General features: G+C 35.5%; 1 protein-coding gene across 5 annotated transcripts in view; it reads left to right on the top strand.

Moving 5' to 3' along the window:
- LOC149085569 (uncharacterized) overlaps positions 1-13299 on the top strand; it is a 94127-nt gene that overhangs the window by 50611 nt on the left and 30217 nt on the right. For 2 of the 5 annotated variants that reach the window (XM_089233685.1, XM_089233683.1), the window contains exon 2: positions 1833-1924. The exons of 2 other annotated variants lie outside the window; for them this stretch is intronic. The gene's annotated coding sequence lies outside the window, so the exon portion shown is untranslated. Of the gene's footprint in view, positions 1-1832; positions 1925-12380; positions 12633-13299 lie in introns of those variants that run through there. One more of the 5 variants, XR_016192863.1, reaches the window with a different exon arrangement.

Genomic DNA, 13299 nt, shown 5'->3' with positions numbered 1-13299 from the left:
CTAGTGTTAACATATAACACGTCAGAAAACAATATGTATATTGAAGTTCGTGCCTACGGTGTTTCGTTTGAAGCAATATTCTTGTGTCTAGTTTCTGTTAAAATTTTTAAAATTTTCTGAATAACAGGAATCGTAAATTTTATTTTTTAAATTTTCAAGTATTTGTGTTTAAGCTATCTGGTTTGATTTGAACCATGCAAATTTTTATGCAGGGTCATTCAAAAATTTTGGTACAAACGTTTAAGAGTGATGAAACACCTAAACGAACAATTTTTGCTATGGAATGGATAATCGAGGCAGAATTGGTTAAGAATGCTTTATGTGTAAGAAGAGTATGTAACTACTTCGACAGTAACAAGTACTGTAGCATCTTTTCAACGGATTTACTGCTGTATGTGGTATCAACCCTCTGAGGAGACACAAGATTCCAGTACGATGAAGCGGACCCCTTTTTGCCCAGAAATGAGAAATTGCTTAAACGCTACGTCTATATTCCAATAGATGGAGATGATCCATTTAGATTCAAAACATTGGACACTGAGCCCTTCGCTTGGCTCCTTTCTCCTCTCCGATTTTCATGTTAGGTCATCTCCCAGGCATTGTGTACGTCACACCCATTCAACTCGAGAGGACCTTGTCGCCAAAATTAGTGTCAATGATGCGTTTTATTAGTGTTTTCGCCTCAACGTTTTATACTTGACCATATATTCCATAACGAAAAATGCTTATTCGGGTATACTGGGGGCCCTCTTCAAAGTTTGTACTAGATTTTGAATCATCTTGTATCCACTCGCGCATATTAAACGTAACGTCACATTGTTAGTAAATTTTTGTCACAGCCTGAATTTTGCAGGCCCTTGCCCGACACAAATAAAAAATCGAATACAGTGTATCGGGTGGTGTGAATATATATCCTTAATCGAGTGGCTCATTTGTTGCATATCATGGCTAACTCGATAAATTTCTGTCTCGTGCAAGTTCCCATTTCTGTCTGTTAATCATTTAGAGGTGGAACATCTGTTCACGACACGTCTCTACGAGATTCGAATAGAATTTGAGTCACATTCCTGGCAGCCAATACAAACGTTACGCCTTTCATGGTCCTCTGCCAAAGTATTCTGTCGGCTTAGATGGCGGCCTAAAAGCCTCCCATCAAAATTGAATTCTCGAGTGAACAGTTACGTACTGCTAGAAATAGAACTTTTAAGATTTCTATTGTCCGTAGTTTTTTAATCGAGGGATATGCATCGATATCTAAACTGAAAGGTATGTGGGACGCGTGGAAATATTTTAAATACAAAATAAAATAGTTCTAAGAATAATTTTTTTTTCCAATCATTTAAAAAAATTCATGTCACTTATAGTGACGTTTTTCATTCTTGCTAAATACACCATCGTTTACATACATATACTCCATCGTTTACATACATATACTCGTCTTATCTCTATTTTATACGGTGACTTAGCAAAATAGCCGTACAATAAATCTTCAAATGGCATGAAACCGCAAAAATGTGCTGAAAGTGTTGTGAATTTCTTCTCGCATCTTGTAAAAATTAAGTATATCTTAAATAAAAATCTAAAATATTAATTTTTTTTTAATGTTTTAGTTTATAGAAAAAAGTTTTTATCGAGACTTCATTTTTTTGTCGAAATTAAATTCAGTGGTTTAACCAAATATTTTGAGCTTCGAAAGTTCGTCTTTTGAATAGAATCGGGTATATGCCGTTGGTTGTAAAAGCTAATAAAATGAAGCGCAATATTACTGCGTCCATCGATGTGATGTTCACATAATCCTCGAGGTTTTATTTGAATTTTTTTGCTCGTTTCAGTTGAGTTTCGAGTGCCTACCTGGCGAGCGATCGACATTGTGGCGAGGTTCTCTTGACCTGGCTGCTCACGAGTCCTGACTCTCATAAAATAGGTAAAGTTATCTTTAAGTAATTTAGGCTGCGAGAACTGTTTGTTTAAGCCTAGCCCTAAGTAGAACTGTTCATTTTATGACCGTGCATTATTTATGGGAACAAATCTGAATTTCATCAGATTTCTTTTTCCCGCATAGAATGTATCTTTCAATAGCCAAAAATACGTGGCGTTATAACGTTAATTTTATTCGCGATTGCGTTTTAAATAATTTGTTTTCGATCACGGCAATGCAAGTCATTTGGACTTCTAAGTTTTATCCGTCCTAATGTATGAAGTCTAGTCTAAAATATCAATCCGTTATTTGAGCGAATGAGTTATTGAGTTAAAGAGTTAAAAACACCGAAACAACGAATTTATTATTCTGCATCTAAACTATCATTGCATAAACTTTGGTATAGTCGAATGGGCTTTGAAAAATTTTTTTTTAAGGAAGTCGATTTTAAAATTCGAATTTTGTCAGTAAGAATACAGCATACAAAAATTACACCTTCGTGAACTGTAACGAGACTAATATGATCAAGTGATTTATTTATCAAGAAAATTTACATGTTAGTTTTCCCCTTCAAATTTTCGTGTTTTCTTTTAAATGAAAACGATTTTGTGAGGGTTGTTGTACTTGAATAAAAAAACAATAATCAAAAGATAAATTTCCTCTTATAAACTTTTAACCCGTACGAGATATCTCGTCAAACTTGATCCACTTTGTTTTTGTCAACCCGAAATATCTCTGGTTCTTAAAGCACTTTTATTTCCAATATGGCAGTTATATAATGTTGATCAGGAAATTTTTAAGAACTGTTTAAAGGATTAAACCTCAGTAACTAAGATTCTTGATTTATATGTGTAATGAAACTCGCAAAATTACAATTTCGGGTTTTTTTTCCGGACGATTTGAGGTCTTAAAAGCTGTATCCTTCATATTCTTTTTCATTCTTATATCTTTTATATTACGAAGAATATTTCTGGTTTCTGGAAGCGCAGCTTTCTTTCAAGCCTCTAGAACTTGCTAATACTCGAACCGAATTAATATTCTGTTCCTGAAGTAACCGAAAAATAAATTCTACAGTACTTTTTCCTCTTGGCATCTTATCTGACGATTTTTCCAGCTGCTCATTGCATTTATTTTAGAAGTAGTAATGCAATTTTTTTTTCCTTCGTATTCATTAGCTATAACTCACGATGTGATCCTAAATAGAAACTCTTCATGCAAATGTTTGAATAAACTTCGAATAATGCAAAGTAACAATTTCGTATTTGATGAGATATCAAAAATTTTATTATTCGGGTTCTATAAGATAGTGCACAATTTGTGTATAGATTAAAAAACAACGACGTATAATTTGTGTTACGGCCGGAGAATTTCATTTTCCAACATCGACCGTGTTTGTCAAAATGGGCGATATCGCCTCCTGAGATCGCTGAGGATTTTTTTGCCTAGACGTAGGAAGTACAGTAAACTATGTGGCACCTAACTGAGGTCTTCAATTATGTTTGAGACAAATTAATTTTATCGCCGGTTGCGTACGAGGTTTGTATGCGTAACTTCTATGCTGTTTTTTATAGTACCATACTGCGTTACATACTACTACATACATAATTTTTGAATGGCTTTCGCGTTTGTTATTCAATAAAATCAAATATTTAGTTATTCATAAACTGAATTCTAAATTCCTTTTAAACAAAATAGAACACAATGTCTTTTAAACGGCCTGAGTTTTTTGCATAAAAATATTGGTGTTTGCTTCTGAGTTCTAAGTTGAAAAAGCTTATCTAGCTTGAATTTTCATAGGGCTACATATTTGCGTTATGAGTACTTTATAGGCTTATGAGTGAATATATAGTCATGACCGTAATCTTTGTGAAAGATGTTTAATATTTTATGTATGTAAAAGAGGGGAAGGGAGATTTAGTGTTTTTTTTTTTTTGCCGAGTACTACCGAACCAGTTTCAGTAGGGCATACATAAACTTATAAGTAGACTTGTCTCGGTTGGCCTTGGGCATCGGGGTTAAGCCTGTAGGGTGAGAAATTCTTTTCACCGCATCAGCATCTACTCTTGACGACGTTAAATTTGGGCAGTAGACTGTTTATTCAGTGAGAGGTGCTTTATATTCACCGCATGTGCTATCGGACAACAGCGTCCTTCCTTCCGCAGGATCCTAAATGACGCCGCGATAGCCAAATTGAGGATTCACCCCAAGTCTCCGAACTTAAACAGGAAGGTTTTCGTCGTCATCGATTGCGTAATTGGATTTTATAATTTTGATAGCCTTCTTGTTTTGTACAATTTCTCTTTCTGTTTGCGTCTCCATTTCTTTTGCTTTCGTTTGTTCTTTGACAGCTCCTCGGACAGATATTATAGTTTAGTGGTGACTGTCACATTTCATTTAACAACAAACCACCACGCATTTTGGGAAGTGAAATAGTCGAAACCATTTCTTTTAATAGTATGAGAAATTCAGTGAGATAGAATTAGTGAAATTATCGCGGATCACACAAGATAAGCGCGCATAACATATATATATATGTACATGCACCTTTTTTTTTCACCCTACGATTGCAATAAATAAGGTAACTCGCCTCGTGTGCTCATAGTAAATTTTTAGTCTAATTAGAAATCCCTCAGTATAATGTAATGCGTAACTGAATTTATCACCAGTCGTAGTCACAACTTTTAAAGATAGTCAATAATTTCTGTCTAGTTACTTTTAAAAAATCTTGCTGTTCTGTTGCTTTATGTAAGCTCTTCCATGCAACCTTAAACGCCCGTCAACCGAGAATAGCTTGTCATTGCAATTATGTACAGCCTAGTGTCGTCCGCCCACCCATCCAACTTCTGTCAGTGTATAAGCAACAACTAAGGCTTGGAGACAAAAAAATTTTTTTTTTACCTTGAAAGCCATTCACTTATTTCAGTAGTAGTTTCTTTCAGAAGTGCTTGTTTCTCTCTCGTCTTTATGGAAAAAAAAAAATCCAGTGTCTGTGTAATTCTGGAATTCGCCTCCTCTTTCAGATATTACTTCTTTCTCCCTTCCCATTTACGCGGAGCTTTTCTTTAAAATGCCATTTTTCAAGTTTCTCTTTTAAAAACAATGTATGCTTGGCGTTTATTAAGTACGTAGGAAATTAGGTTTTTTTTTAATAATTCCTTTCTTGTTGCAAACCAGCATTACATTGAGGTAGATTTCAAGTCAAGTGGTTGTGATTCGAACTTGAGATGATGTTGAGATGCAAGAGGATATGCAGTTGAATTTTTGAGTAACATTTTTTTCGATACCACACCCTATGGCTCCCGATAAATCGAAAGGTTTTTAAAAAGAAAGACTACAGTTTTATCCACAATTTCAAAAATGTGTCATACAAAACTGAAGCATTACAACAAATCCTAGTGTACCCGTCCGATGCCTTGTCTTCAACCATGAATATAGCCGTCACATACAATAATATATTTTTGCTGCAAAACTGAAGCTATTCGCTGTGTACTATGACGTGGAGTAATATTAATAATTGCAGATTCCCATTCATAAACTCTGCTTACGGTGAAAGCAAATGCTACTTTAGCGCACACCAATTCTGATCATATCGCCATACGGCAATTTTCAACCGATGGAGTTGGGTGGAAATGGATGCGCCGTTGTTCCATCGTTCCCTTCATCAAATTTTTTCCTCTCATCGCCCCCCCCCAACTCAAGTAGGATCCAATGTTAAATTAGTAGGTTCTATCGCCCCCTTGGACCATTCCATCGCCCACCAGGGGGCGGTATTGCCCACTTTGGGAAACACTGCTCTAGATAAACGGTAACCTTCATAAAGACGCGCATCTTACCACTGCACCACTCGGGAATAGCAAATGCTGGTCTTGGGTCGAAGTTTTGAATGCATTCGTTGAATTGAAGCGCTTGACCCCTCTGGTGAAATTCAAAAAGGCTTCATTCCGGTCTGATAAGTAGGAGTTTTTTGGATCCCCCTCCCTTCCCGTATAAAGACCATGGGAAGCATTCAAACATTTATTGCACACAAAAAAATCATTTTTGCTTGTATTTTTTGGGAATTCTCACTATACTTAATGAAGTGAATGGCTAAAACCCATTATTAGAGGATTTAATTCATACAATAGTCTAGATCTCTGATATAAATAAACGTTAATGATACATTTTATACATCGTATTCTTTCTCTCGAGGAGTTAAATCGTTCAGAGGTCCTCAAAAAACAACATAAAACGTGATGGTTTACGATGACTATTTCCTAGCAGTGACTATTGGTCATTCTTGCTTCGGACAGAAAAATTTTCTTGACAGGGAATCCATATTTCTTTTTGAACAGCGGGGAGAAAAAACTTGTAGTAGACCGGTGGTTGTAAGGAATCATAAGTTGCAAGAGATAAAGCTAATAATGCCTTTCCACTAGTGGTGGAAGATGCAGAAATTAGTATACTGTACTATGTGCATTTGCCGTGATTACTTTTTCTTTCATTCTTCTTATGGTAATTCAGAAATAGCACAAGGCAGTCGTTATTTTAGAAAATTCAAAAAATACTCTTATCCTAACGGCTAGTAGTTTTATATTTCTTGTGCGAGTTACTAAATGATCATATTGTTGGGGGTTTTTTTCACTCCTATTGTTCCTTGCAAGGAAATGTATTTTCGTCACATATTATTCGCAGTGCGTGCTTCTCTCCGACTGAATACTTTCGGTTTACGATATCGTACAGCTTGTTCAGATAACATTCTTTGTGATTTATTTTTATTTCGTTTTACCCTGCTGATAAATAGGTTTCTTCTCCTTATACAACATATGCATAAAAAATTATAAACGAAATGAATGGAGAAATAGAATAATGGGGAGGGGTCAACTCTATGGTGTTGCGAAGACTGAAATTCAGTATGCGAATCAGCTGCGGAACTAATGTAGTAATAATTTGTGATTTCGTGGTTTACCAGCCAACAATGCTAACGTGACTATTTTATAGACGTGAAGAGAGAAAGAGGATAAACATATTCAATAATATTTAAGGGTTTTATATATTTTATATATATACTTCGTAGTATTTTATTCTTTGCATATTTCTTGCGCACGGTGTATAACTATCGCCTACGCGTCTGGATTAGACATCAATTCCTTATTAGTTGTCTAAACGCCCATTTTAATGTTAACGTTTCTTTTCCTTCATTACTGGCGCCTGGTTTTAATTATGGTCTGATGTTTCCGTCTTTGGGTGACGTATGGTTGCATTACATTTTACAAGCGGTGCGTATTTCTTTCCCTCGAGGGCTTCGACCGACATCGTCGAACCAGAATCACATGCGTTATCAGATTGAATCTGTTGTCTGATCAAAATTATTTTCAATGGGTCTACCCTACACTTTTGTTCACTTTTGTTCTTCCTTTAAATATCGTAACTAGTGTTGTTACGATAAGCAGATAAAAAAAAAAAAAAAACAATTCGTGGGTCTATTATGTTTTTTGCTAAATTTTTTCTAAGCTATTCAAATGGTAGAATCGTTGTCAAAAGGACATTAGTCACAAAAACCAGTCTGTGGGAAACGGCTGTCCTGGAATAAATTCTGAAGCCATTGCTTTGGATATCTACAGTACTGTATTGAATGCCCTTTTTAAAACAAAGCGGAGAACCAAACACACGGAGTATTTCACGAAGTGTATTGAAAAAAATGATAATTTTTACGAATGATTCTGCCATTAGTAGAATATCAAAAAATAGCAAATTCATCTGATAGTGACAAAAATTTTGTACTCCCTTTCTCGCCCATCAAATGATGTCGAATAAGTGGGATCTCGCACACGGAATAGTGAAAATTGCACTTGTTTTTCTTGTGCTGAAAAAAAATTTACTCCGTGACATGGATAAAAATTCACCGAGATGTTGGTGATTTGAATTTCGGAAATTTTTCGCGTCCTAAAAAAAATTGTTATATTTATATATCTTTATATATATATCCTTTTTTATGAGTTCCTTCCAATTTTAAGAAGGTGCTGGGGGTGATAAAAATGTGTGTTCCATTGAGAAATCAGCTTTACGAAACTTAATATCTAGGCTTGTCATTGCTAAAATAAATGGCTTTTAAAAAAAGCGAGGTATCTCGTCAATGTCGGTGAGAGGGTTAAAATAAAAAAATTGTTTTTTCCCTCAATTTGTCTTGTGGAAGGGTGCCAGTCACAGTTGAAATTCCCTCTTTTTGCATCTTCTGTAGAATTTTTTTGGACACTTCGTAAACACCCCGCATGCAAAAGCCGGAAGAAAGGAAATGTCAAAGTAAATTTTGCAGGGAATGAACTTTTTTTGCATAAACCAGTTCTATCAGCACTTAAAAATCTCCCAACCCCCTAAGGACGAATGTAGGGAAAAACGGGAGTTGGATACACTTTTCCGAGACGAGAATGAATTTTTAATAAATGGTATCCTAATTTCTCATGCGAGCCTTGATTCACCCGTGTGCGAGCTTTTTTTCTCCTTCAGTTGTGCACTTATACGTATTCTGCAAATGCACCGAATTTCAAATAGCGAATAATAGTCAATAATCTCTCGTTATGTGACGATATTAAAAAAACTGGGCTGCCCAACTCGGAGATTTTGACGAAAAATTTTTTTAGAGCGTCATTACGTGCACCACCATTGTTACGAGCAAACAAAGAGAAAAATGGTGTCACACCATAGGGAAAGTACAAATTTGTCTGCCGATATGTTAGCTCTCGTAGACGGTGAGCCTGATTTCCTATCCAGGTTCATTTTTTTCAGATGAGACGGCGTTCTTTGCATCAAAGGATAACCCTTTGTGGTTCACTCCCACAAAAACGTATTGAGGAAAAAAAATTTTATAACAATTTATGTGGTACTGTTACCATATCTTTAATTGAAATCCGACACAACGCAGCAATTCAATTAGCATGTTTTTTTAATTAGCTGAAATGGTTAATTAATCCATTTTTGACCGCTCCTCGAATTCATGACAAAGACTATGTATTTAAAAAAAATAATTTTGTTCATGACCATGGAAAAACATTTCAGATTGAAAATCAATAAAATTTCCAAAAGTTTCATTTTTGAAGTCATAAAATATTGAATTTCTTTGTAAACAAATTTAAAAAGTATTATAGCACTCATTGGGCCCTTTTAATTTCCAAAAATGTCAATTTCGTAGAGAATTTGTATGAAAATTAATTGAAGAAAAATTTAAAGCGTTGCGCAAATGCAATGTCATTGCGTGGATTTTAATGTTATCTATAAAAGATAAAATCTTGCTTGGTAAAATTCAAGATAAAACTATTCAACTTTATTTCCAATCCCCTGAATTTTTGGCGCTATTTTATGAATCCCTAAACCAAAAAAATTGAGAAAATAAATTTGTAAAATTGTTTTTTTTTTTTTACCATTGTACGGCAGGGTTAATGAGCACAATTACCGAATTAGAAGCTCATATAATCTCCATACAATTTTTCAAGTGGAAAGAAACAATCCCCATAATCAATGTGTGGGTCGCGTTTCCACGTAATATGATCATTGGGTAGTTTTCCTCCGGGCAACAAAAAGAGCTTATGTGAAAGTACACTGAAATTTGTATACAATAACTTTGTGGGTGCTGCTTTCTATTTATAATACTTTTCTTATCCTTCCCAATGTCTCGTAAAGCTTATATAGATACCGCTCAAAAATAGCGATGTATGAAGCGGATACCCTGTATCATAAAAAATATTGAATCGAGTTGCCGAATTTACAGTGTTTTTCCGAGGATAATAATTAGAGAGGGGAAATGCTTAGTTTTTCATTTTCAGAGCGCAGCAACTTTACTGTTTAATCTGCGAAATTTGTAAACATGTATCATCGTGTGTATACGTATGTAGTTTATATATATTTAAGTGACTGCTGTCCTTGGCATCTCAGCTGGTTCCCACAGTACGGAAGTTTGCGATGCGGACGTAGGAGGGGGTCACGTTTTGTGATGACCCGTGCTGATCATGTGTTTGACGACCGACTGAAAGAGCTGTCAAACTTTTGATCGAGATTCAAGAAGAGAAAGTTTCAAAGGGCAGCATCGGATAAGTGTAATGTTCAGATCGTTTTACTTCCCCTTATTTTGGTTCGATTTGCTAATCGGTAATCTTAGTGATTTTTTTTAAAGGTCGTTCCCTTGATTGTCTAATGCCAGATCACTTGAGATATTTTGCTTAGTAAAGGGTTTTTAATTTCGACATCTTATTTATCGATTACTTTTCATTAATTTGATCTTAAAAACCTCCCAATGAGATACAAACTGATTAGTATTTGCATACAACAAGGCCAACTCCTCGAACTATTTTTTCCCCTCTTTTTCGAACGTAAAGTTCAGGGTCAGCGAAAAAAATAGAGATGCCACAAAAAATGTATATGAAGTTACAACAAAATGGAGACGATTGGTGTTAACTTTGAATTTGATTAATAAAGTAATTGGAAAAAGTACAAAGTATATCATATTAGAATGCGGCGAAGTATTAATCATTTTGAAAAACTAGGTAAAAAAACTAAATGGTGTGTGTGCGCGCGCGCGCAGAATGAATGACTGGCTATTGTCGAAAAATCTAATATTTGCCTTCGTAGTACAGTATATAAAAACTACGCAAAGGTAGTTACATCCTTGTTAATTCATGCCCATAGTTTGTAATATCGATTTTTCTCGCAATTATGTTATATACATATTTTTGAGCAATGCTTTCAGTAGTTAAATAAAGTATACAAACCCTGAAAAAACTAGACAAATTTACATCGAGCGAATTTGTTTAGTCTTCATTTGCCATGCCTGCCGTATAGGAAATGAGCGCAATAAAACGTTTACTGTATGAAATCAATCCTCAGCTATTAAATGAATTTGATTGGTTTCATTCGTTTATTCATGATTCACTAGTTGAATTTGATCAGTTTCAATTCATTTACATGAAATTCATTATTGTTACAATGTTTCTATAAAAGTTACGACACACTCATGCATGGTATTTTGTTCCCGCATTTGGTCACTGATATTCCATCATCTGAGCGTGATTTTTGTGAGAAAACCAATTTTTCTCTCATTAGTTGGCTTGTTTAATCTTTCTTTGAAACACAAGGAAAATCTAGAGCTATGTAGATAGATTTCTCCGGTTTTTCTCGTCAGTATTTTCAACACTAAGGACACTATATCCCGGATTTCCTGACTTGTTCAGTTTACTCGTTTAACGTAAGCGAACTGACATGCAATAAAGAGTTTTGTGCATTGTATACAAAACAGGGCCTTCATTTACATGAAAAGAGTTTTGAGCAACCTTGAACTTAAACATCTTAAAAAAAACGGGGAAAAAGCGAAACTGATAAAAACTAGTTTCTTACGTTTTTCTCTTTCCCTATCTAATAAGTTTTGAAGCATTGTGCAACTTCTGATGTACACATTTTCGATCTTGTTTATATCACTGGTGAGGAAGAAAAAAAAGTTGCTTTTGTGGGAAAAACTATAAAAATAAATAATTCCACGTCATTTTTTTTTTTTACTCGTGGCAATTTTAACGCTTCATATGACATGACTTCTATAACAAGCTTGTAAGTTTCTCAACTATCAACGAAGATTTCTAATAGAGCATATTGTAATTTCCCGTAATAATAAAGTCATGGCTAGTATAACTTCAAAAGAATTTTTGGCCTCTGTGGCCTATTAAATAACTTTTTTGTTGCCTTTTTTGAGTTGTCACAAGAGTTAATCTATCAAATAAATTTCAATAATACATATCCCCTAATTGTTTTGATAAATATGGTTATGCACTACTCAAAAGTACGATAAACCACAGGTTCCCATGTGTTTGCTCAAGGATTAGGCACTGAGAATTTTTTCTGAGAATGGAGTCGATATAGGAGACTAACAAGTTCTGATCATTTTGCTCCAAAATGTAAAGTGAGATTGCTCAACGATTGATCGGTCAATCGAATGTTATGTTTGTTTCATCGACTTAATTGAACGTTTACGTTTCATAACCTTCCTTTTATGATAAAGTTTAAAATTTAAATGCTCGATTGTATTCCAACAGTGACTGTGTTGTTGATGGCAGCGAAAGTTTTTCTCGGTCTGTCTCTGCTGTAAGAATGACCGGTTCTCGTTTTCTTTACACTATTTCTCTGAGTTTTTTCCTAATTTATTTCATAATTAGTTGGATTCCTTTCTACAGCTAGAATGTTTTCCCCTGTCAAAAGTTTTCGGAACTTGTCAAAACTATCGGCTAACCAATTGTGTCGCTCTTTACCGCTTTATCAATGCAATAATGCTAATTGTTGTGAAAATATTGCCCACACGCAGAATAGCTGATCTGCAGTTTATTTAAACTCGTCGTAGGACCATTGTTGACAATGTTCCCATCAGATGACGGGAATTATGAAGAGATTCCTCGTTTCTACGATGGAGAAACAGGATTGATCATTCCATTATTTTTTTTTTTCTCGGAAGTGATGCCAGACGACTATGACGACGAAAAAATCATCTCGGTTGGCTTGTTGAAAAGTGCCGTAAACAAGTTGTTCCTTGGATCGCAAATAGCTACAACGACTGCTTCCCGACTGATAAGACATTATCTGGAAGCTTTTGCGGGTTGAACATGCTAAACGCCAAAGAGCGTTCGGAGTTCTCAATGGCGTAGAGCGGGAGCCAGAAGAAGGCAACTGACAGATCCTTCACAATAGCAGGCGTCGTTTGCAAATAAAAGTGGACAATTTTAGTACGTCGGAAATCCTGTTTTGCTACTTTTTTGTCTTTTGTTTTATCTACCCTTGCATAAATGTACATAGTTATGGTGCTTAAGATTCCGTTCCTGCCATATTCTTTTTAGGAAACTGATACTGGGGGCTCCGTTGAATAACTTCTGCTCTCTTTCCCGTTCCAAAAAGGAGAGTTCTGCTCCCAGCTAGAGTGGAATTTATTAAACTTTTAATAACTATAACATACCAATACGATATTCATATTGGTATGAATCGAGAGACTATCCATACTTAGATAACATAATAATAATAGACATAAGGGCCATTGAAGTATTACGTCGTCATCGGTGGGGGGGGGGGGGGAAAGGGGGTTTCCGATTTGATAACAAGGGGGGGGGAGGGGTTTGGATAATGCTTACTCAATCAACCACCCTTTATGAAAATATGAAATATTTTTAATGACATCTTACTCGGTGTTTGTGGGCACTTGAAGTAACATTCCCCCCCCCCCATTGATAAGTGCCCTAGAGAACCACTTTAGTGATCTCTAAATGTTTCGCGGATCCAAGTGATCATGTGGAAATGTGCCGCGGTTAACTTGAGTTATGTAGAACCGCACTGGGGGCCACTTAAGTGCTCTAAAAATACGTCACATGTCACTCAAGGGAGGG

Source organism: Pholcus phalangioides, unplaced genomic scaffold, assembly GCF_987345545.1.
Source record: "Pholcus phalangioides strain wild (caught in Gottingen) unplaced genomic scaffold, Ppha-v1.0 ptg000007l_1, whole genome shotgun sequence".
Lineage (NCBI taxonomy): Eukaryota > Metazoa > Arthropoda > Arachnida > Araneae > Pholcidae > Pholcus > Pholcus phalangioides.
Note: the sequence above shows the minus strand (reverse complement) of the source record. Positions and strands in the feature narration are given on the sequence as shown.